The sequence below is a fragment of the Dromaius novaehollandiae genome, chromosome 4 (genome assembly GCF_036370855.1).
Source record: "Dromaius novaehollandiae isolate bDroNov1 chromosome 4, bDroNov1.hap1, whole genome shotgun sequence".
Lineage (NCBI taxonomy): Eukaryota > Metazoa > Chordata > Aves > Casuariiformes > Dromaiidae > Dromaius > Dromaius novaehollandiae.
The window spans coordinates 31,736,752-31,763,269 of record NC_088101.1 but is presented as its reverse complement, the minus strand read 5'-3'; the positions used below and the strand labels follow the sequence as shown (position 1 = coordinate 31,763,269).

General features: G+C 37.3%; 1 long non-coding RNA gene across 1 annotated transcript; it reads right to left on the bottom strand.

Annotated features, from left to right (window-relative positions):
• Nucleotides 1-1,362: 1,362 nt before the first annotated feature.
• On the bottom strand, nucleotides 1,363-26,228 carry LOC112986739 (uncharacterized). Its single transcript, XR_010388958.1, has 6 exons — nucleotides 25,648-26,228; nucleotides 24,362-24,490; nucleotides 21,435-21,503; nucleotides 5,933-6,007; nucleotides 4,803-5,071; nucleotides 1,363-1,652 (listed from the first exon to the last, which is right to left on the bottom strand). It is a non-coding gene; the product is annotated as an uncharacterized LOC112986739 (long non-coding RNA).
• Between the last annotated feature and the right edge of the window lie 290 nt (nucleotides 26,229-26,518).

The window sequence follows — 26,518 nt, the reverse complement described above, 5'->3', positions numbered from 1 at the left end:
AATGTAAGAGGATTTGTCTTGTATTTTGCAGCTGAAGACCTTCCTCAAATTTTCTAAATGAACCACAGTAAGACAAGAATTTTTGAAACAAAATCATTTATCGAGGGTAAACAATGCCATTGTGAGTGACACCTACTACTTAGCTTACTTGCTTTGTTCAGGAATCTATTATTTCCAGTGCCTTATGTTGTATGAGAAACCCTTGTATACACATAGGTACTAATAAAATGCATTGTCTGGTAATCTTAATAGCAAAGTATACTGAGCATTCCCATAATTCTGAAAAAAAATGGGATTCACATTAATTCTGTTTTTTTATTTTAGTATAACATTAGTTGAAATCTCTTACCTAGTGAATATGAAAACCTATTAAAAATCATCAAATATATTTAATAAAAGAATCGTTAAAACACTTCGGTAATGACTACTTTAAAAAAAGCACTTACCCCTGGAAGTCTACAGATGAAATAGGACAGGAAGGGGCCTCTCTGACAAAGGAGGCTTACGGTGAGTAATGCTGAGAAAAATCTGAGCAGAAGAGCACCCTGAAGAAAATTATCAGGAACATTGCTTTCCTTTTCAGTACATCAGAGAATACACTTTAAAAGATAAAAGAAATTGTGATGGCCTCTAAAGGCCTTAGTGGGAAAAGGGAATAGCCATAGAAATCACAGAACTAGGAAACACAGCGCTTCTTTTCAGCAGCTGAACAGTTTTCAATGCGATAATATCAAGCTCATTTGCAAGCTTAACATGCAAAAACAAATGAAAAATTTCACTTCAGAGTATCTATTTCTGTATAGTTACATAAAGTAATAAACCGTTGGTCCACCTCCATCCATTTCCCTCCCAAACAGCAAAAATATATGCTGTGAAAAATTTGTGTTGCCCTTTCTGCTCTTTGGGTGAGGATATACATTTCACAAAAGAAAGGCTTGAGAAAGGAGCCTTTCTGCATTTATAGAAGGGATAAAATGAAAATTTTAAATGACTATAGCTGTGCACTTTCACATATTCATAGGGCACAGATACTATTCCACTAGCTTTTACTTCTTCTTTAGTATTAGAAGTATAACTATTTATAAGCTTCAAAGGTCACAGAGGTGGAATACAGATCACACTCAGAGGGGAAACTCGTCTTCTGTTTCTAGTAGGTCTTCATGCCAGTTCGGGGAGCTCGGGCACAAATAATGCAGATTGCTTGTAGCAGAGAATGACAACTCCAGAGCCACCCACTCTCGCCTCAGAAGACTTAATCTGAATCTATAGTACAGTGCCCATCTAGGTGATTTAGACAAATGATGCACCAGTCTTCAGATATTTTGTGAAAAGGTAGCTGTGGTATTAAGGCTCATATCATGGTTAAACATAAAGAGATTTTATTGAACCAAGAATTCCAGCAGTACAGGTGTAATATTAGAGCTGACATATACATTAGCTCTGTGTTATCGCTGTTGTGGCTTCCATTTCTTTGCACCTTGAATGTAATGTGAATATCAAATAGAAATTCAGCTGGCATCTAGTTTCCCAAATTGATCACAAGTTAAAAATCTAAATCTTAATTTATTTTTCCGGATTTTTCTGTCTTTGTGAATAAGATGGGCTGTTCTTCAGAAAAAACGTTGCTTAGGAAGGTAGATGTACTAATAATCCTTTTTGAGAGAAAAAAGAAAATATAATTTTACTCATGCTTTCCAAATATAGGTGGAAATTCCTGTAAATTATATTAACCAGCATGTTATTAAAATACATCATGTTTCCCTTACATCCTATTTCTACTTCAAATAGAGGGGGTAATAGAGATGGATAGAGATAAAATAGAGATAGAGATATATAGAGAGAAAATAAATTTCTGTCCAAAATTTCTTGTACTAGCAACTCAGAAGAGAGAAATGGAAACTGGCTGTTACTGTATATTTTATAGGGATGGAAAATATATCCTACCACAGCCAACAAAATACTTAGAAGTGCAGCATATCTTCTAACTGTTGACTGCTAAAACCAGTTATGGTAACTATATGCATATCTCATGTGATAAACACACACATATATATGTATGTATAAGATTAAATATGTATCTGTGTGGATTTCTATACAGCCTTTTTCCTCTTTAGAGAGACTCCCAATCATGTCATCAGATAAAATTAAATAAGGTGTCATAATGTGTGTATGGCATTGCAAGACGCCAGATTTGCTAGGGATATCATTTGTACTGAAGAAATTGGATACCCTGGTGCCACTGGCAATAAAGTACCTTTTCTGGTAGTGAGTCACACCTATTAGTTATCCACAAGAGCCCAGGAGTTAAAAAAACAATCTGTTCAATTAATCTCCAGAAGCATAATGAATGCCATTTATCTGAATAGGATTACATGTGGAAAACCATAAGTATCTTCTCGAACACTGAGGACATGTTTGTTTAAGAATTATCTTTTCTCCTCAAAGGCCAGTGCACCACTCCATATATATAATACACACGCTATCCACACTCCATATATGAGACACACACGCTACCCCAAACTTCACGATATGCATGCTGCTTCCAAGTGAGGAAGACGAGCAAGCCTCTGAGATAAGCAAGCTTCATAGTTGTAGATTTCTTTGTCAAAGACTTCTCTAAGTACTTCCAGTGTCTAAAATAGACTTAATACAGGAGCCCTTTCCCAGGGACCACGACACTCACGAGGACCAGGAATTCTGAAAATTTTACTCAATGTCAGAAACTACTATTAAATGTTTAAACACTAAAAATTGAGCTACAGTTGCATTTTTCCAAACGTGGCTATTTACCCTTCTACTTTTGCTGCTTTTTTAGAAAATTTTTATCCATGCAATTTACTTTTCATTACATAGACAGTGCTGTTCATACACAATCATTGTTCACATCAAATTATGTTTTACAGAAACACCTAATGTTCACATGCTGTGTTTGAAATAAGTGTATGCTGGACAGAGGGGTATATACCTGCATACATTCCTCATTTTTTTTCTGTGCACTTATGATTCAGAGTAAAAGAACTTTGCTCATAAAATGGAGTTTTATATTCTGAAGAAGTAGAATGTGTTTGCTTTTTGTATGAGAAAATTTAAAATTCCTTTCTCATCATAATCTGTAATCTGACATGCTTATAAATGCCCTGTCACTTTCTGCCTTGCACATTCCTAATCTTTTGTTGATAGTCCTATTGACTTCCATTTACACTGCTTCACTCACATTCATTCATACTGAATCAGACTTTGTGCTCGGTTGACCATGCTGAATCAAAACCATTCATTGCCTCTCACACGTTTATATTCACAAACCATTCATATTTCTTTATTCATATTCTCTGCTTCATGCATTCTTTGTATATCATCTCAAGATATTTTCAGCATATGTAGCCTTAAAATATTAAGTCCTGATTTAGGGAAGGTAAGGCATCTGTGAAACATATAGTTAAGCAGAACCCACTTTCTGGATTGTCTTTGTTCTTATATATATACATATATATAAAAAGAGGAAAGTTTCAGTGAACTGGAAAAAGTGTGGAAAAATGCTAAAGTGGGATATTTGTAATGCTGCTCACCTCGGGCTAGCTGCTGAAACTCTTATAATGAATAGATCACCTTATGATTGTGTACTGACTGGGTTGGTCCACTCAGAGTATAGAGTACTACTACTCAGAGTGGCTAAGGATGGCAAACTCTGCAATACAAGCCTTTCGAGATCTGTAATCAAAAAAATTAGTTCAAGGGTGTCAAGAATATACAGTTTGATTAGTAGCCCTAAATCAGGGTGGGGGCAGGGAGGGCAACACTTGTTAAAAATAGATCGTGTCTACTTAAAGGAGTGTGTTTTGAGGCCTGTTGCCAACATTTAAGATGCACTATAGTACAGAGGAGCTGATTTTCATTTGCACTGAATTTGCTTTACATATTTTTGGCAGTATAGAGTTGATATGAAACTGCAAAGACAGATTCCCTCTCCCTTCCCCAGAAAACCTCTTTACTGGCACTCTCTGGATTATTTGTGGTATACTCAGAGTTGAGTGGTGCCATGCATGACAAAAGGTTTGCGAATATTACCTTTTGGCTCATTATTCTGTTTGCTATTTGCCAGATGCATGCTTCACTTACAACGCAAAAAGAGTATACTGAACATATGCACTATGCTATTAATATATAAAGTAGAATGTACTTGAGAAAAGATTTATATGTTTTGCAACTTTGCATTTTCAATAAATGTGTACTTCCTCTATTTGTACTGGTTGCATTATAACCATCCATTTGTCTGTAAGTTATAACTACTTCATGCAGTTATTTTTCTTCTTATATGTAGGTGAGTTTTATCTCAAATTATGCTCTTTCTATTATCAGGGTTCATATATAAAGATCTACTATAACTCCTCAAATGGCCACCAAATTATCCCTTTTTTATGGAAATGAAAAAAAAATACCCTCCAGTCTCTGATGTGATACCTCGTTTTTCCTCTATCATTTTATTCGTTTTATTTCCTCACAACACAGGTCTCAGTGGATATTTCTTACCTTTCACAGTCCGGATGAATCTCAAATACAGCTCAAGAGAATAAAAATGGGATCGTTGTCTTATTAATGGAAGTAATTTGCAAGCACAGTAGCAATCATCAGCTGATTGCTCAAGTTTAAGGGGTAGAAATTTTGAGAATTTTCCATGTTAGAATCAGGCTGAATAATAATAATAATAATAATAATAATAATAATAATAATAATAATAATAATAATAATAAAAGCCCCGCTCTGCTTTGCTTTGATTTCCCATCTAGGGTAAAGGAGGCATTTACCAGGTCTGAAATGTCTTCCTTTCAGAGGGGATGGAGACAGAAGGAAATCCTTGCTGGGGAAGGGAAGGATTTTCCCGCGTGAGCTCTCGGCAGCTCCGGCAGCAGCTCCTCCAGCAGCAGACTGTCCCTGCTTAACGGCAAGCCAGGGGAGGAAATCAGAAGCAAGTGCTAGAGTAACTTTGGGGTCCTCTGGAGATTTAATGGAGGAGGCAGCTGCCACATGAACTTCTTCGGGAGACACAGCCAGGTACGCCAGCCCTAAAGGTGCCCTGCAAAGGCACAGAAAATTACACCAGGATATCTTTTGCGTTTTGGGGAGAAAAAGATTTGCTTTCCAGCACCTCAGCTGGTGTAAATCAGGATGGCTTATTCCATACCCCGACAATGTAAAAGGCCTGAGGATCCCGCCAGCTACTGCGCTGCGCACCCGCTACTCCATGAGCTGGAGTAGCAGCAGTTTCCTAGCCACACAAGGCCATTTACGAATCCTGTAGAAGTGGAAAAGGGCTTTTTTTTTTTAAAAGTATTTCTTGATTTTATTTGTCTGATCGTTTGGGTTTTTCTTTCCCTCCAAATAATGGGTGCAAACATGGAATTGTCTGTTAGATACTTGATAGCCTGCGTGCTTCAGACTTTTTAACCAAGTGTGGGCTATCAGACAATTTTAACTGCTCCGCGAAGAGAACGATATAACTAGCTGGTATGAATAATGTTTGTACATTTGAGTAATAGTGCCTCCTGAAAAAACAATGTCTTTTTCTGTATATGTCCTTTTATTACCTACAGCTCTTTCATCCGCCAACATCTGCTCTTTGATTCATCTCCTTCCTTTTTCCCATGCTAATAGCTGTTAACACTGAACCTGCCCGTTACAGTTCAGGCTGTAAACAGCATGAAAATATTCAGCACTGCCAGTGTCAAGAATCTTTAATGTGGTTCCAGACTTTAAAGGGTACATACAAATAAATAGGAGATCAGTTTTCCATCATGTTTCAGCTTGACATTCCTGAGGCAGCGCAAACAACCTACTCAGTAAAGTGTAAAAAGCATTGAAGCAACAGATGAATAGTTTGTTTTCTGTAGTTCTGCTTAGTAAAAATAAAATATATTTTCACGATAAATAGCAGTACCTCTTGATGTATGTATTTCCTTTCAATCATTAGTGCTCAGCTTCCTATTAGAATCGCTGCTCCGTAGTCATCTTTCTAAAGGGAGGGCAGGGGAAAAAAAAAAAAGAAACCCTTTCACATATAAGTATGACTAAATTTTTGAAGTGATATATGATCAGGGCAAATTTCTGATGTAGTTTTGAGAGGGCACTATTCTTACTGTGGCAGTTCTGCCAGCCATATACACGTCACGTCAGAGGTCAGAGGTATTAAAAATTAAATTAGCTTTTTCTAATTGAGGCACTCAGAATAGCCAAGGACATGCAGAACATGAGGACTTCTCCACATTGCCCAGTCTTTGAAGTATATCTAAACCAGCTCTACCATAGCAGGTTTATAACATAGTAACTGTATTTATGTGGCTCACAGGCTTGTCATGGATAAAATCACACAAATGAACTCAGTAACTCATAAATGTTTATCACCTGTAAAGACTATATGTAGATCAATTTGCCCACTTGTTATTCAGTAACAGAGGCTTTAAAGGGCAACATAAAGAAGTCTGTTTGCCAACAAAAGAAGTGGCAGACCTTTTAACTAAGATCTTGTAACACGAAAAGTTTAAGTGAAAATTACTGTCTATCAACCTGCACTTTTAATTGATAATGTCAGTGCAATATCTTCCTTCTTAATTTTTTATTTTTAATGAAGGATTAAAAAAAAATCTAAACTTGTTTTCTTGAGGATGAGAAACAAGGTATAATTTTTTGTGGACCTTCAGGTGGAAAGGCTTTGAAAAGCCTCTTTCTCCTTGCCTTGTCCCGATGGGTCACCTTGCCTTAGTCACTGCAGAGTACCTGCTGCAGCATTAGCAGAGTCTGGAGTTCTCAGTGAGGAAAGAAATACCTAAAGCCAAACCCATGTAGCACAGCCTTTGATAAATGCTGTCATAGCTGTGCAGGAGGAATTGTAGGCAACTGTTTTATTCTATATGCCATCTATGAGGATGTCAATGACTCACTGTTGTGGGCTGGCCTGTCTGGATAATCTAGGTTTACAACTGTTTATCCTGCTGAAATGATGTACAGTAGTCCAAACGTAATGGCGAGGGTGACACTATACATAAAAATAGGTCTCCACCGAATGCAAGGGCCATTTGCTAGTATGTGGATCATGTAGAGGGACTTTCCTCTAAGCCTTTAGATAGCTTTATTCTGATATAATTTACTTTGGCATTCAGGATCACCTATTTTCTTGTGGTGGATATTTTTCAATTCTCCACTGACACAGAGGAGATGATGTGCTGATTTTTTTTATGATAGAAAATGAGTACAGTATTATAGATGATCTGGTATATAGGATGTTTCTTAATTCTCTGAGTATGATCATCATCATAGTTTTCAGGAAAAAAATATTAATATTAATGAAGGCATCTTCATCTCCAATGAAGTAGGAAAGTTTGCTGCCTATTTCAAATAAAGGGCTTTAAATATTTTTCCTGTCTCAGAATCATAGTCTCTCTTAACTTCAAAACAATCCTTCCTTCTCTGGCTCCAGATTCTGCTATTCTTTGATGCCTTATTATTCTACTTTCCCTTTTTAGTTTGTCCGTAGTTTATCTACAATTCCTCTCATCTGAATTTGTTCTTCGAAAATACAGTCTGCTACAGAACAGGAATAGATATATAAATATATGTTTTATTTCTTCAATTATGAGATGTTAAACAATGTATTGATATTATATTTCTATATACTTCACAGTCTATTTTTAATTTAAATAATCATTGGACTAGCAGTTCACTCAAAAGAGATTCCTTTGTGCACATTTTAGTAAAAAAATAGTTGACTGCTGAAGGTCATGATCTATGAGCATCCAACAAGTTAATTCACAGAATACATCCATTTGAAATCCTTATGTCACATTAATGAAGTTTCTATTTATACAGAGTTATAAACATGTTGCTTTTTATATACAGGCATAAATATAGGTGCAAATATTAATGGCCTTAATAAGAAGGCATGTTTACATATGAAAATGTCTTTGTACCACTGTCTATATATATTTATACTTATGTATACTATATATTAAAAGCAATATATAATAATAGATATATTGCATATAAAAATACATAAACTATATACATTATATACACTACACACAGACTTTATACATATGTGCATGCATACCTGAATTCATATATATTAACACGACTATCACTTTTCTGTCATTGTTAATTAGGACTTATAGTGAAAGTGTTGATAGATCCTTAGCAAATAGAACATGACAGGCATTGCAGTTTTGGGCAATTATACTATACCTCAGGTGGTGCTGTATGGCACTAAGCCAAATGACTATAATCATACAAGAACTGTAATAATCTCTCTGCAGTGTTTTAGTTAGTGTTTTGTTGCTATTTTGAAATATGTTTGATATGTAAAAATGAGGAATAGAATTGGTTCTTTCCAATTTATTGAGGATATGGTCATGGGAAGGACATCAACATTAAACAGTCTAAAAAGCTCAGATGTGTTCAGAGCTGTAAGTTTTCTGGTTAATTATAACAGTATTAATAGAGGCCACTGTAATTTCTACCTTTTTTAGAGTAAGCTATACAGTAGAGTAGGTGGTCTAATAAAGAGATAATTTTGTTTCTTTACAGGCAAAAATGAATTTGGAAGAGCTCTTTCGTTAGATCAAAGCATCTACAAGCATCAGTCAGATCCAATTTCTATACAATTCTTTATCCATTTATGAATATGATGCTTCTGGACCAAATGTTCTTACAATGGAAGTCCACTGCTTTTAAAAGTACTTTAAAGGGACTTTACAAAACATGTGACTGTCCAAGACATAGCTCTGATATTACATTTCTGAATAATTCTGAGGAAAATAAAAATTTCATGGCTTTTACAAACCCAGTTCCACAAAAGGACTTAAGAACATAAAACAGGATTTCAGCAGAAGGGGAATGGCTGCAATTTGACCTAGAGTTTGCTTTGCAAAATCCCTCACCAATTGCATTGGTGACAACTTCTACAGATACTTAATGCTCCTGTGCATGCCCAGATACATGCCAGTATGTCAAGGCTATGTAAGGAAGACTAAACTGTTTCTTTAGGTGAGGAAATCCAAAGATATCTGCCATTTCTCTTGATGATCACCTCCTTTGAAAGCTAGATTAGGGTGCCACATTCAGCTCCTAAACTGGAAGCTGTGTCAGTTTTTAAAGAAAGAGCTGAATTTCTTTAAGTCGCAGAAAAGGCACACTCCCTTGCAAATAATATCTGTGCTGCCGCCTTTTGATATCCAGAGATTGTTCCACACTGTATTTATTATAATCTGCTCTGCTTACTTTCACTACATACTTTAAATCTCTGTATGTCCCTGTAGTTCACACTCATGGCTGATGACCTCTGCATTTTCTTGAGGAAGTGGCTATATTCTAAAATCCAGCCATAGGCCTGTATATAAAACACATATAAACCATGACTTGTTTCTTGATGAAACAGTGAATTAGAACCAGACCAACAAAGATATCAATCAAAATAGTTATTAAGTGCCAATTACTTTGTTTAGTAATTAACTAATATCTAATGAATTTGCTCATAGCTGCCTCCTTTAAAGCCAATTAAATGCTTGAACAGACCTTCCATGTTTAATAAACTAATAAAAATGATTCATTTATAGCATATGCATTTTTGAATAATTACTAGGCAGCTGTTCTTATCTCCAATATTTTATTAAGCTTCAGCAATCAGTTTTAACAATAACTCAGTATTTAAAATGCATGATCTTGAAAAGTTGGTCATATTAATTTGTGTTGCTTCTTTTGAATAATTTTCTTTCAGTACACTTGCTCGGTTTGAGATTTGTCAACACACACAGAATTTAATTTTAGCTGCTGGTAATAAGTTACTTACTTAGAACTTGAGTTTCCATTGTCCTGAAATGTAATTATTTCCTTATCTGTAGAAATATTACCCTGCGGTTAAGTATCAGACAGAAAAACATAAGAACCATATTGCCTCTGCCCCAGGGTTCATGCAGCCCAGTGTGCTGCTCCAGCAGTGGTCATGAGCAGCCCCCTCGAGAGGAAAGCATGTTGCAGGTAGGCACCCAGTTGCCACCAGAGCCCATGGAGATTTGCATCCGTGACATCCCGTGTTTTGGACTCAGCTCCCACCAGTTCTTTGCAATGGCTCCTAATTCTCGCTTGGGAACAGACAGGGCACAGTCAGCCTCGACCCACTTTCTCTTTGCCACGCATGATTTCGTGGATCTCTGCCATTTTCTCCACCAGTCTTTGGTTTTTCCAGGCTGCAGCTATTCACAATATCACTTTGCAGTTTGCATAAGTTACCCCACAAAATGCACAGCAATGCAGTATGCCTAGCTACTTTCTCGTGAAGTGGGAACAATTATAGTTTCCTACTTTTTTAAAGCACTTTGATATGTATGAAAGAATACTAATCTGCTCCATTTATACTTTTGAATGCAAAATTATTATTATTAAGGCTAAAATTAAAATACTTAGGCCTAATTTATTTCTATTGCTTTGACTCATCTGATTAGTATACTAATAAGAAAATGTTCAATAGAGATTCTTATATTAGATGCTAAATGTTATTTTGGTTTTATAACTAATATTTTAAAGTTTTAGCTTGGTAAATAAGCAGGTGCGCAAAACGGGAAAATACATTGAAAATATGGATATTTTTCAGAGAAGGATATAAGAGCATAACATCAAGTAGTAGAGAATGTATGTTTGCTCTTTTCAGAATAAAAGCTCTAGATTAAATAGATCCAAAAATTAATGTATAAGGTTTCCTGCTTTTTCTAATTTATGCTGGTAAAAATCCATTTTCCATGGGGTACAGAGAGGAGGACTTTATATAAATAAGTGGAAATTAAGGCAGAATCAGGCTGGCTCAGATTGCTATTTTCTTAAAAAGAAACAAATTTGGATAATGGCTTTTTCTTCTTGCTGGAAGATCAGTGCAGCGCAGCCTGAGGTTTGTCCTTTGCAAGAAGGATCACTAGCACGAGTCCATCAGGTCATCGCCAATCTGTTACCAGAGCGGTGCACTGTAAGGAACTAACCTGAGCTGACATGACAACAGCTGTGGGTCCTAACAAGTGGATGGCGCACACAGACCGTCTCGAGCACAGGCAAAAACCACAGGCTTCATGTATTTCTAATCATATGGCACATTTCATCCTGATGTGTATACATGCAAGATAACAAATAGTAGCCCACACTTAAAAGTGCTTGCTTAAATGCATAACGAAGAGCTGATTGACAGATATTAAAGCTCAAAAATAAATCAGGTTATCATTATTTTTCTTCTTTTACCCTAAGTGAACTATGTAATGATGCAGAAAGACTAATTAAGTTAATGCGCTGTCTCAGGGAATTTTCTGAGACTGCAGATGCCAAAGTTTGTCCTTCATTATACAATTTAGGATTTCAAGGATGTGCCCCATATTATAGGAGCTACTGAATCCTTGTTAGCCTAAAAAATTCATCATTCTTAAAAAATGCTTTTTAATCCTGACAGTCAATTGTTTTATGATTTAGAAATGACTGAATGAAACATACCATTTACTGCGATTACTAGGTTTTAAAGACTTATTTAATAGAGCAGGAATGAAGTAGGCATGTCCTGATGTCTACTGAAAAGAATTCATCTTGCAAACTAAATTCCTTCAAACTTCTTTCCTTCCTGCTTTTCAAGTTTAACTCCAGTTTCTTCAGAACAAACTTAATGTCAGCTAACCATAAAATCATCTAAATATGAAAGTTATGCATATAGTCTAAGTCAATTACTTAGGACTGCATCATCAATGAAAAGATAAATATCTCCAGAAGAAAATTCCACCTTTAACAGGTATATTTAAATGCTGCTCCTTCACCTGAAAAGGTCCGGTTTCTTTGTTATATGTATGGATTAGCTCAGGCTAGACAAATGGCCCAGCAAAGATATCTAACTTTTGGAGATTTAAATTAAAATCAGATGAATCACATCTCATTTGGTTGTTTTCCTTTGCAAAGGCAAAGGTCTGTGGGAAGCCTGGTTTAAGCAATGAATGAACATGAAACTCTTTGACTGAGTAGTCAGTCAAAGGATAGTTTCTGCCAGGATATTTCCCTCCCCTCCCTCAGAGACGTGACACTTTACTGAAGAGGGTTCCCTGAGTGTTAATGCAAATAACCTCTTTATTAGAAAGTTTTGGCACTGTGAGGGCAATGACAAAAGGAATCAAAAAGGTCAAGTGTCCTGTTCTTCATTTCTTCTCTCTTCTAAAGGGGACAAGAGGGCAGAGAAGTTAGGAAAGGCAGACTTCTGCCTCTCTTTGATCATCCCAGGGTATACAGATGGACCTTTTTTTTTTCTACCCATGTGGAATAACTCAAAGAAAGGAGTCAGAATCAAGAATTGTTCATTATTTTGCGAAGTTTTAAAAGTTAGCACAAAAATAGGTCTAAATTTTGAAAATATAACCAGCTCATAATAAATGAAAAAATGTCTTTAAATCAAAACTATATACTATAATATGTACTGTTTGTATTTATTAGAATAAAGATTGATGGAGTGAAGGAAATGGAGTAATAATTTTCTTGTAATGTATTTGTGCTTTTTACTTATGGTTTCCTGATGTTTCTAGGCATTATCCAGTCTGACCTTTTAAGAAAACTGTGGAATGTCTAAAGTATGTATTTACACTCTTTTATGCTTTACAGCAATTATTCCCATTACTGGTTTTGATATTTCAGGGGAAATCAGTTTAAATCCATTAGAAAGTACATTGAATTCTACAGTGAATGGAGGTCTAACAAACCCAGTTCTCAACTTGCTGCTTTGGGGAAACTTTGCTTAAAGAGTTAATAAACCAGAATGTCAACAGCAATGAACGGTAGGCTAACTACAGTAGGAGCTCTGGATTTCTTACACGCTTTCCCTAATCAGAAGGAGCCAATTATTTTTGAGGTGTGCAAAAAATCATCTAATTGGCTCTCTAAAAGTTCTGTAGACTGAGAGAAATGTAAAATTAGTCAAAATCCTGTTTTTAAAAATGTACGTAGAATGTAATACATTATTGTTTTCCCTGAGTGATAAAGCTCAAGTCCTTTCCCCTTTTTTAGAGCCCACAGCAGGGAATAAGAGCAAGGAGAAGATGCCATTTATTACATACAGAAATCCCCAAATTGATTCTCCGTTTGGCTTGGGTCCCCAGTTGGGAGGCCCTCAGGTTGGCAGGCCCTGGCCTCCCCGTCATCTGGACCTTGGAGCCGTCCAGACGGTGACGCAGGGCTCGACAGGCCCCATGTCAAGGTTTCCCTCCCACACTCGGGACAATAAAGTGCTGGTTTAAGCACAGGTCTGGTCTCCAGTTCAAGTGAAGATGCAATAGGGAAGCAGCACACTTGCAGGTGTAAACTGGGGAGAGCTCTTCAGTCCTCCAGTTTAGAGCCTGATCTCCACAAGAGAAAAAGAGAATCAGTCACTTGAGGACAGTTCAGCAGCATGGGAAAGCAGGGAATCATCAGTGTTTGTTACCCGATATTAATTCTAATCATACCTTCTCATTTCAGGGGCTGGAGGAAGAGTACTCAGTTTGTTTCCCCCCCCCCCCCCCCCCCATATAAAAACATATTTTAAAATGATTCTTTTTATCCATGCATTTACTATCAGGAGGACTAATGAAGCCACTCTATTATATGATCTTGCTTTCCTACTCTTCCCCAGCATTTTTATTGGCAAAATAATCAATCTCAAAATGTAGAACAGTAATTTCACTCTTCTGTCACTGTCGCTTAAAGTTGTGGTTTAAGATTCCCCAAACCTCAACTTAATTGAACAAGGAGAGATATGCGCTACACAAACTTTAGTTATTGCAGGAAAATTAAAATAAGTGAACCAAAATGAGATAATCTGTGAACCTAAACATTTTTTTAGGAAGAGAAAACAAATAAATTTGTATTAGGCTACTTGTCATGTATCAAAAATATCTGACTTCTTAGGATTCAAACTAACAGTGATGTTTTTCCCCTTCATTAAAAGCAATCTCCCTTGAAAGCATGTCCATAATGACTGCAGTAAAAATCATCTTCATAAGAAACAACAAGCAGAAATGTGTAGTAGGAAGAAAAATGTTTTTAGATCTTTGCACCATTTAACATTTTTGTTTGCTATTTTCTCTAATATATGCTTAACTTGAATGTTTTATGATTGCACAGGAGATTTTATGGCAAAGAGCTTCTGCAAAGCCTTGCAGAGTACTAAGATGAAATGAGTTTCTTTTAAGAGTATCAAATATGAGATTCAGTGAAAAATAAAGCATTCTCCACTTCTTTAATCTTTTTCTTCTGCATCCACCCTGTTCACTTCTGTTATTTCTCTTTGTATCACAGGCCAGTTCTCTAAGCAGCAGTGTAAGTTTGTATAAAGTCAGGTAGTCTCGTTTTTGTGAAAGAGAGCATGATATAAACTTCAAATTCTCCTTCCTGCTTATGCCACTAGAATCAAGTGCCCTCTTCACTTCCATTGTGTTTTAAGCATGGCTTTGGTTCATCATGTGTCTTTCTCTAGTGCAGTAAGTGTTCTTTTGTCTGACATTTCCTTTGAGATATTTTAGGCTTTTACTAAACAAATTACTGTAAAGCAATGAGATCTTTAAAAATTACTATATGGCACAGCTGTTGTGTGCTGGCTTCTAAAGAGAATTGTGAATATGATGATTTGATAATAACAGGATTGTTTTCCTACCTTGCAAGATTAAAAAAAAAGAGTTCAACCTTCAAATTAAGCCTGAGAAAAGGCTATGTGATGACACTTTTACTGAATAGGAGCCTTGGGAAAACTGATGGAAAAAATATAGTATCCCTTGGGCAGTGAAAGTAGAAACAACTCTCTGGCACAGCATCAGTACCCCATGCAATTAGATGGTCCTGTCTCTAAAGAAAAGGTGAGGGAGATGTTTAGGTTGTTTGCTTCTTTGTTACTTTCCAATTGCTTTGGGTTTTTCATTTTTCCGGAGAGGAATTTTACCTTTTCCAGAGGGTAACAAGAAACGAAACTCACTGAGCCTGCAGAGTCCAAGGAGTAGTTTCTGTGGCAACAGCCAGCACTTGACAGCTCTCAGGACTTACTTTTGCCGCCCCTGACTTATTTACTGCTTCAGTACCACAGACAGTAGAGGTGAGATCAGCAAGTCCTGCAATGATCACTCACGATATAAAGCATAAAAGTACCAGAAAAATTTATAAATACAACAAAACAGGAAAAAAATAGCACATTTGAATAACAGTCAGATGATTTATTGAGTCAATCTATAAAGCACTGGTAAATCCGTGAATAGACTACAATACCCATTCTGCTTGAAGAGGTGTATTGCTGATGCAAAGCATTATGCTCTAGGTTTTCTTAAATTAAAAATAATGATGCACAGATCTAGTTTTCTGCTGTCCGCTCTTTTAATTATGCCTTTATTCTGCATCTAAGCCAAACACCTGCAAACCTCTGCTGTTACCATTATCTTTAATCTTACATGTATGTACACCAGGATTAAAGGTACCATCCCATTAGAAACAAACAAAGCCTACATTTTTGTCCAAGCTTGAGATGGTCTGTGTGTGCCATCCACTTGTTAGGACCCACAGCTGTTGTCATGTCAGCTCAGGTTAATTCCTTTCAGTGCACCGCTCTGGTAACAGATTGGCGATGACCTAATGGACTCATGTTCATGAGCCTTCCTTCAAAGGGCAAATTGCTGGTAGCACTGATTTATTTTATTCTATTTTATGGGGGTACAGACTTTATCAAATTCACTATGATAAATACAGAAATCTGAGCTGACCTGATTCTGTCTTAATTTCCTCTTGTTTAGTTAAAGATGCTTTAGGTTCCCTCTAAAGCAAATGAAAACAGATATTTACAAGAGGCAATTTGATATTCTTTGGTTCCTTCCAAAAAGTAGGAGCAATCAGGGTCCAGGTAACGAATTTTATCACAGCCCAAAACAATAATGCTATTTATTATAAAGAGCACTTCACACATGCATGTAGCTATTAGATCCCTACAAAGCCATTTCTCATTAAATAAAAATACCTGGATATTACCAAAATTGAAAAGAAATGATATGCTGAATCAATATGATAACCACTGTAGTAAATTCAAAATACCTCTAGATTTATTTTATTTCTTTTAATATCTGTACAGTGCAAGTAATATGGAGAGCAGGTGAATTCCACATTCTTATCAGTGAATGAGTCAACAGACCATCAAGTGACAAATAATGGTGTAATCCAACTCCTTTGGTTACCTGAGAGTCACCATTCCAAAGCCATTTAGCACAGGAGTTAATAGTTCACCAGTAGTATCTTTTGTTACTAAAGATAAATACTTCAAAAGCTTTTGGAAGTTCTAGCACAACAAAAGAAATGCTACCAGCCTTGATGGAGTATGAGTAAGAGATCAGCTCTTAGAGTGATAAGGATGATTTTGATAACAAATGAATACAAAGTGCTAACCAGTACACTGAAAACAGGTTGAATTACGAGTCAAATTGTAAAATGACTGAGGAGCCCAGTTCTACTTTTGCAAAGTGTTTATGCACCTTTGAAAGCACTTTCATACTTGTCTGGCCACTGAATGGCATTAGCTGGATCCTGAAAGAATCAAGACGCATTTAAAATATGTGTGTTTAGTGCAAGATGATTCTCTGGGCAGCTTCCCTGTTTAAAGGAATCTCCTGAGGAAAATCCATGATCAGGCAATGAATGAGGTCTATGACCTTCTGGAGGCTTCCAGCTTCTTGAATCTAATGAAAAACTACCTGAGTGGCTATGTCTGGACACTGGATCCTGAGACAGATAAGGCAGGAGAGACTGGTCAAGGCCCGTGCATCTGTCTTCACTGGAATCAGAGGTATTTATGTTCCTGCTTTTCATTAAAAAAAAAAAAAGCAAGCAGATCTAGGCTTCTAAGTATAACAGTTAGGAATCTATACTCTTTCTTTGAAATACCAGCTGCTCATTACTGAACAATAAGGAGTTATGAATATACTTTTGTTATTTTCTTTATCTAACATTCTTAGGCTTAGAAGAGCTAAGCCTTCTCTCAAGCTAGTGAAATATGCTCTCTATCCCCTTTTTGGGTCAACTTAATTGAAAAGAAATATATGAACAGCATTGTTAAAAATAGAAAACAACTTTCTGATAACTCATCTCAGAGATTTAAATGCAGACACATTGTACACATTCACAGACATAGCCTATATAAATAGGTACATCTTTCATTAATCGCCCTTTGAAGTTTATCACCAAAAGAGAATTTGTTACATGCAGATGTTTCATTCTAATTCATGATGTTTAATCAAACCACATTGTCTTTGGAGATATGGTTATGATTTTCACAGAAAATTTAATTACAATGAGTATTCCAGACTGGATTGAAAAATTAATGACAGGAAAAATTATATATTAGTATTTAACATCTTTGATATTTCAAGAGCTGTAGAAAGTCTTCAATGGATTTTAAAGTTGGTTGAATAAGTCCCTGGTTGAGCCAATTCCAGCCTTGACTGACTAACTTCTCTCCTTCACCTATTATCTTTGCAGAATATTCACTTTGCTCTTGGCATTGTGTTTATCTGATTGCTTCAGGCAAAATTAGATTACTGACCTCATCATTTGGAGTTTGTTTTATTCTCAGTAGAAAGCAGTTAGATCAAACTCATATAAAGGATCAGCAATGAGGTTGGCACTGGGGGAATTTTATTTCTCACTTTATTTTCCTTTTATTTCTCTGCTGAAGCAACTTTTACTAAGTTGCATGGGATATGAGTGAGAACTGAAGCTAGGTAAAACAGTGGTAACGATGCAACTATTACTTCAGAAGGAAGAGAAAAAGAATGTGCAGCTATTTCCCCAACTCTATATTATTTTACTATGGGAAAGCTTGCATCTTTGATAAGGATTTTACATCCTAATTATTTGATAAACATAGTCAGCTCTAGTTTTTGGAGTTGAGATAGCCCATACTTTGTCTGGGAAGCAAGACCTACTAAATGTACAAGACAGCCATTAATAGAATTGATTGAATTGGGCATGCAGTCTTTCAAATAATTAGAGGAGAACAGTATTTCTCTATTCTGTTCTTACGATTACGACTGAGCTAGGCATACACAAACATATCTAAAAATATAGATCATTCGGAAGTATTACCACAGTAAATGAAATCCATCTGAAAGTGTCCAGATTGGATGCTTCAGAAGAAAAAAAAAAAAAAGGAAGGAAGGGAAGCTTAGGCAAGCATATGATCATTTTTACCGATGTAATCTCCTCCTCATGCCAATTAGCACAAGACTGCCTCCTATCCAAAGACACAATAAACAAAAGTGCATTGGTGGGCGACTACTAGCAAATGAAAGGAGAGGAGGAGGAGTACTGCAGAAGGAGGAAGAACCGGCCCCCTGCCCAAATTCTTTCTTTTCTTTTATCGTGGCTCTAATGATGGAGTGATTTCAGCATTAAATTACTCATCACACACTTTGATCAAATGCAAATTCCTCTTCTGAGTATCAGCTAAAGCAGAGCTGTCTCGTCTCGGCTGATGTATGCATCCTAAGGCAGAGGCAACTGAAGCACATATAAAAACCTAACTGTCAAGGGTGTAAACTATTTCACTGCAAATCACTTTAGCAGAAACGTTAAGCTAACATGTTAATCTCGCAGGTTTTATCCCCTGCCCTTCTTCCTCAAGTGCCAGACACGCAGCCTTCTCCTGACAACTTCGGCTGTGAGCGTAGCCGGTACAAAAGAGAGCAGCATGGAGACAACACCTCTACAAGTATGGAGACAACACTGAAGCAACTTAAATTCTTTGATGTCAAGCAGTCTTTGACTATGATAGAACTAGTTATGTCAATAACTTCTCATGCCACCAGTAAGTATACAACCTTCTCGTTTTTGCTTTAATGTAAACACCAAGATTTCTTAACTGTTTCTGTTATTCAGCATCAGGTAATTAAAGGCTTATCAGCACCACAGGCTAAATTAACTTTTGGCCCTTCAGAATACGTGGCAATGACTTAGGTATTCTGATTCAGGATGGGGGTGAAGAGGTAAGGAAGCAGAGCTGCTGTGAAAAGCCAGAGATACAGACTTTACTGAATTTTGGCTGGATACTGCTGGGAGATATGGGAAGGTGGGAGTGGCAAAAGCTGCTTCTAAGGAAAAGACTTCCGGACTTTATACTTTCCCTCCAAAGCAGTTAATACACATTGCTGCTACTTTCAGCAGCAGCAAATCTGCCTTTCTAGAGCTCCAACACCATGGCCAGTGAGCTCAAGCCTTTTCCCATCCTCAGTCTGCTACCCTAAGCTATGTGCTTTGCTCCACTTATATTTGGAACTGGCCCCAATTCAAGATTATGATTAACTCAACATGTTTCCACATTTTGCATTTAAATAAAGCTGCCCAGAATTTTCAGGTGCCTTCATGCAGAATTTACTGAAAGGTCATAGATTTTTATCTTACGTTGGTGATTAAATTTTCTAGTCTCACAGAGCACAGGTCACAGAAAATTTAAATCGCATAGAATAATAATAACTACCTATTGGATTTGTTTTCACAAATATTTCATTGCTTTTATTCTAATGATAAGAGCATTTGTGAAAGGGAATTTAAAATCCCCATTTACAAAATCCATGGAAACCAACTTCTAAACTATTACACGCCAAGGAGTCATGTCAAAAGGGCTTGCAAAATTTTCTAAGCACAAAAGAGAAACTACAAATAAAGACTACATCCTATATAAATAGCCTTAAATATCAGCTGTTATATTAAATTTATATTACTAAGTAAAACTTGAAGTATGATTGTGCAACACAAACAGAATAACTTTAATTAGTACAGAGCACTGATTCGTGTAAGGATATTCCATAATATCCCTGTCAATATGTTAGATGAGTTCTTCACAATGGTACCTATAAATTGTACTATAAGCATGGGCCCAAGCCTATATTCTAATCCAAATTTGCTTCACATTAATGCAGTATGGGAGCAAGTCCAGGTTCAGATATGGGCATTAGGACTGAGAAATAAAAGTGTCCTTCCTAATCTTTAGTGTAAAGTCCAATAAGCAGCTTCCAGAAGTTTTCTGCTTAATGACTGTGTCCTCACAGCAATATCTGTCTGTGATGATATCAGAGAAGTCACTCAAAGGATCTTTCTAGGTGAGCCTTAACATCATGGGAGGGAGTAGGTGGCATGCTGATCATCTCAGGCTGCCTTTGGCTGTCTGGATGGGAAACTTAAGTTCTGCCATCTTATGTCCCGCTCACTGAATAAGGGGTAAAACAGACTTAGCCAATGAGTAAATCCCACAGTGTCAGCATTTAGTATAATTGTGCAACACATAATCTGGTTCATAAACTATGTGAAGCAACTGAAGCTAGGAAGAATCTCCAGAGTCAAACAATATTGATAAGCAGAAGGCTAATATCTGTCTCTCTAGGGAAATGCTTCATTTGTTATGTTTCACAAATAAATCTTGGGCAGATTTGCCAACTTTCTTCTACTGTGTTTGCCCTTTTCTCAGACTCTTGCAATAACATCCTAAACCAAGACTATGAAGTTCATTGGCATTAAAAGGAGTGGAGAATTATTTAGTATTATTCATGTGATCCCATGCAAACACCCGCAATGTTATTGACCACATCACAGGCTTCAGCCTTAGAGGTCCTTGTGAATGTTCAAAACTGCGCTTGGTCAAGCCTCTTGACTTTTTTCCTGTATTTTAAATGCATGCTTCCACCTTTAGCATTGAGACTCTGACTTCAGCCTTGCTTCTTGAAGCTTTATTTCATTACATGTTTTTTCTATCCTCTTTCATTTCCTCAAGTATTATAAACTGGGGCATTAGCTGAATACATTTGAATTATATTTCAAGTACTTGATGATTTAAATTCGGAAAAATTCCATTACTAATTAGGAGCCTTTTTTCTGAGAAATGTCACATAAATGGGTAGGAACACTTCTGCTAAATACCAAAGGAGTTTTCCTGATTCAGGCTAAGGACAAATGTATGTATTTGGATAATAAGTACATAAGACCAAAAGTAGATTTTTTTTTTTTTTTTTTTGCACAAAACTTGCAGATTACTCAAGTGCAGCAAATAAGTATCACATCAGGAATGTGAAACTCACCACAGAAGGCATAAAAAGTATTAAAGGTAGATATCAGGGTGCAAGAACCTCAGGATGGTAGTGTTGGAGAGCTCAAACCAAGAAACAGGACTTAAGGACAGGATGGCCCAGAAGAGAGAAGCCATGTGCCATTTAATTACAACTACATGCAGAAAGAGAAAAGGTCACAGGTAGAAATACATTCCTGGGTGAGTTCACTGTTATTCTTGTAACTGAGCTTATTTTGGTGAAATTAATATCTTGTCAGAAAAGATAAGCTTGGCTTTTTGTACATTTAGCATACCGAAGGACCCAGTGCATACGGATACTTACTGATGTCCCTGCAGCCTCGTAGCTATGACCAAGGATATCTGGTTTCTTAGGATTTAGTACCAACTGCACCTGTGAGAGAGACAGAAAATGACCATAAGTTTCATGATAAGGGGTCATTTAGAAATCATTGCTATCATCTGATGTAGGCAGTCTTTTGACACTGGGTTTATTCTCTTCAGAGCAGAACAAAAGCTGAATTCATTAGAGCATATGTTCACCAGTGCATATACATGTATGTATATACATGCATGTATGTATATATTTTCCCAGCACTGCCAAATCCTCTCTATATGCCCCACAGCAAGTACTTAACATTTATCAGTGCCAGTCCTGTCAAAGTTAATACGGCTACTTAAATATTTTACAGTACATATTTATTTAGCAGTTTTTCTCTGTTGCTGGAAAAGGTCAGTGTGTTACCAAGCAGCTCATGGCTGAAGTGTTCAGGAGAAAAAAAGAAAAACAAAACCCAGAAACTCCTACTGGCTTTGGCCAGCTCTTCAGAGCCACAATCCTCTCTTCTCGAGAAGGATCTGCATGCTGCCCTTGCTAGCCTCCGACCCGGAGGCCTGAGGAGTCGAAAGGCAAGACGTGTGCAGCCCATTAACTGGTCAGCTGGTGCCACAAGACAGTTACAAGGAGGAGCAATTATTCCTTCTCCCCTGTTCTGATCCATCAGTTTTCTGACAGATGATTTCCTGTGACAGACTGATAACAGGAAAATTAAAAAAAGAGAGATTTTAGCTAGGAGTAAGTTGTATTTTAAAATTACAGTGGGGAGCGGCAAAAGATACCAGAGAGGAAGAGCTGTGACTGACAAACTGTGGTAGTTAAAATTGCTGAGAGTCAGGAAAAACAGTTAATTAGAGGGAAAAGGAGGAGAAAAGCTCCCATTTTATCCACTTAATTAATTTCCATTGGTCTCCAGGAGGTTTAGGGTTTTAGCATTAAAGTTAGGAGACAAAAAAAAAAAAAAGATATCAATCAAAAACTCAATCTGGACAGTTTTGACCAGGAGACAGACTGAGACCTAGCTGCCCTTGGATAAGTATATGGCGTGATTAATTGTAAAAATAGGTCAGATAAATTCCTAGAACAACCTCTGTGAGGTGGAGTCAGTCTCATGGGAAAATTAATTAACAAAAATTAAAGATTTGGAGAGCTTTTGAAGCTTAATGTATATATCTAATATAATATGTGTATTTTCCCTTTACCATCTCTGAGAATAACATCATAGAGATTGATGCTGTTCCTCTTCCTCATGAATATCGGGAATACTACTGTGATCAAACAATAGTATATGGCCACTGTAAATAAAAGGAAATTAGACAAATATGATACATATTTCTATTTCTTAATGTAAATTATATTTAACAATAATTGGCTGAGCATTGCATGTAACCTTAAATAGCAGCTGTCTGCACAATGAGCATCCAATTCCTATGACAAAAAAAGTCAAGAAAAAGATTGAAGTTACGGACATACTGCTATATTTTCTACCCTTTTTTATTATTAGCTTTGTAATTTAATATGCATTATTTACACAGTAAAGCCTATAAAATGTATCAATGCAGGTATCCATTGCAGACAAATTAATGCTACAGTGTAGTGTGTTAAGGGGCAATTTAGAAAGGCGCAATGTCCTTGAAAGCTTACCATTCATTTTCTGCATTTCCTGACTTTGGATCATATTGACTCCATTACCTGAACATTCAATCAAACTGAATGAGCATTCAGTTCATTAATTACAGTGTTACATCTAGGATCAAGGAAAACATATTTCCAGAGTTCAATTCCATATGCAAAAGAAGACATTTGCCAAGTCTGAGATTTGCTAATACTTGTGTTTAAAATATTTGCAAATGATTTTATGACCATTAATAACATTACACTTCATCCACATGCAGAGCATCCTCTGGAAAAAAAATGCCATCTGTTCCTTTCAACAGCACTTTAGTAGTATTTATATATGGCTTTCAGGAGAGTCTTCCATAAGATTAAAATCTTAGATTTGTCACAAAATGGATTAATTTTTGTTGCCATTTTCAGATCTCATTACATTTTTGGCACAGAATAAAATGGTTTTATGTCATTTTCTCTTCTTGCTACAATTTTGTCACTGATAATGCTTTGTAAAGATAAATTTACATCACATATAGAGCTTTGTGATAATTCTCTCTTATGGCAGGACAGCAGCAATTAGAACAGCAAATTCCACAAAATCACTTGACTCCTACACATAAATATCATCAGAGGTGGTGGAAGTATTGTTTGCTTCTTATAGTAATTTATAGGCAATTAGAAAAAATAAAAAACAACCCTAAGTTCATTACTTAACTTGAATGAGACCATATTTACTGTTGTTCTAATATTCCTGAAAAACGTGAAGAAAAAGTGTATTTTATGCCTTTATTCAATACCGAGCTGTGTAGCATCATAGAAGTCTCATAACACGAATGTGAGTTAAGGAAACATTATCCTGATTTTGCAGATAGCAACTTAGCCATAGATTGGTTCGACTGTCTCACACGACAACCGGCTTTTGGCAAAACTGTAATTCCTCGCCATCCCCTTGCCAGAAGTTACTGTTCCCTCACAACTGGCCGCAGGAGCACACCTATAGACTAACCCGTAACAGAGAAAACCAGTCAGAAAAGACCTCTTTCTCCTGCTGAGAATTTGGTTCATTTTAGCCGAAACAACCTGAGCCTGCAAGTGCCTCAGCAGCAAATAATAAGATAATGGGAAAATACCGCAGGAGCAGTGCTGGATTTGTTTCTCCTGTTATGATACCCTTGGTGCACGTCTCTGGCTAATCAACGGGTCGGTAACTTCTGGCATCCCCAGCCCCTGCAGGTGGTAACACTTTGGCTGGCACACAAAAAGCTGTGGACAGAAAAGGATGCGTGCCCATGCCCCAAACTCACATTAATTATGGTCAGACTTTAAATCCACACAGCTGAAGGGCATCGTCGCTGCCTTTCCCCCTGTGCATGTAACGTTCCTTCCTTTCCTTGGAAACACAAGATGCATCCAGCAGAGCCAGGACATGCACACTGAAATGCAATAAGTAATGCTTAGACATAGCTATAGGATGCCTAATATACACACACATATATATTTATACATATCTCTCTATATGCATAATAGCTAACACTGTGTGAGGGACTCATGTACATTGTATTTCCTTACTGCATGTTTATTTACTTTTTTTTCCAATAATACAGCCAATGGGAGGTTTGCTAATAGCAATTGTCCTCTTTTGCAGAGAACCGTATTCCAGAAATGTGTTTTCCTTGCTGATAGACATGACGAGGTAATTAATGAATTGTTTCTGATGCTGTGGAGCCCCTCACCACAGGAGGACATAGACACTGAAAGTTCATACGGATCCAAGGTGCACCTGGACAACTTCAAACTGCAATGAGACTCTCAAAGCCCCTGAGCAAGAAATGATAGGATTCTGGGAAAGTATTTGTGGGAGAGTCTCATATTCTTTTCACTTTTTATTATGCCCTTTGTGAGACTTCCACTTTTAGCTGTATTTCAAGAGACAATATGGGGGCAACGGCTCTGTCTGACCTAAAGCAGCTATTCTTATGTTCTCATGTTTTGTTTCAGTCTCACTGTTTAGTGCTTATCATTCCTCAGATCCTTTCTGTTCATCGTTCCTTTACCTCATACACAAATCTGCTCAAAGAATAATTTTAAAATGCTGCTTACTCCCATTTCTCACTTCCTTTGGGAAAAAGAAAGCAGAGTGGGAGTCAAATACATTTAGCACAGATGCTGTCATGACAGAAACTAAGCCATTTTGTCGATTTGAGGTGAAAAAAAGGGAAAGGAAAGCACTGAAAGACTTGGCTCTTTTGAAAGCAAAAATAAGACCTAAAAAATAAAACTACCATTTAGTTTGAACAATTAAATGTAATAACTGAGAACCCCAAATAAAAGGTCTGATATAGTTAACCTTCAAAAATCTGTAAAATTACTCTGAAAACAACACATGGCACTGTCCCAATCCAATATCGGGGGGAGGGGGGGTTCGTTACGATCCCAAGGACGAGATTAAGACGCTAAAACCGGTCAAATATCGTACAACCTTTTAACTTTATTTTCCACAAAGTGGGGAGAAAAGGTGGGGAAAGGCAAAGGGGAGGAGAGAGAGAAAGAGAGAGAGAGAAAAGGGGGAGAGAGAAAGAGATATCACCACCCGTGGATCCAGCGGCGTCCTGTTGGCCCTCTTCACCCTGGGTGTAAATTTTAGCGATGCGCATGCAGTAATTACAACTCGAGCAGGGTCCGACCCTAGGTTCCCGCTGAAAAGTTCGGAGCCAAATCAAGGCAAATTAAATAAATAAATTGTAATGACACGCGTGCAGTAGTTACAGCTCGAGTTGGGTGCCTCCAAAGAGGGACCCCGAACAAAGAAATCCCTGGGCAATTATAGCTTTTTCAAATTAAGTTTCCCACCCCTCACGCGGTAGTTCAGACCAATAGTAATTTTGGGGTCTGGGGTCTCCTGCTCCCTATTGGGTCTCATCATTGTTCCTAGGCAGGCTGCTTTTCTCCCTTATCTTTACTGTTGCGGTTTCTGCTGACAAATGTGTTGATTCCTCGGGTTCTGCCCTTCTTTCTCAGGGCCCTGACCAACAGGCGTTGTTCCAGCAATTAGCACTGCCCCAGCAGTGACAATAGGTGTTATTTCCCAAGGTCCTGACGAGGAGGATATAATCCAGACCCCCCCCTAATTAACACTGTTTCAGCAGTGAGGGGAGGCTTTGTTTCCCAGGGTCCTGGTGCCCAAGCAGGCCTTATTTCAAAGCCTTCACTTCCTCCCTCCTGGAGTGTGAAGCACGGGAATGCAAACTGCTGGTAACCCTCTCGTCTTTCCTGCCTGCACCAGCTCTGGGGCCCTTTCTCACTGAACTAGGGAGTGCGGCCTAAGGCTTCAGCAAATTTAGCTACTCATGCTAAGCAAGTTTTATAGAAGTTGTGCTAAGCAGCAGTAATTTGCAGTCCAGGTCCCAAAGTCTCTGTCCGATCATGGTCCGGTTCAGCGCAGGCTTGGTGTGTCCCGAATG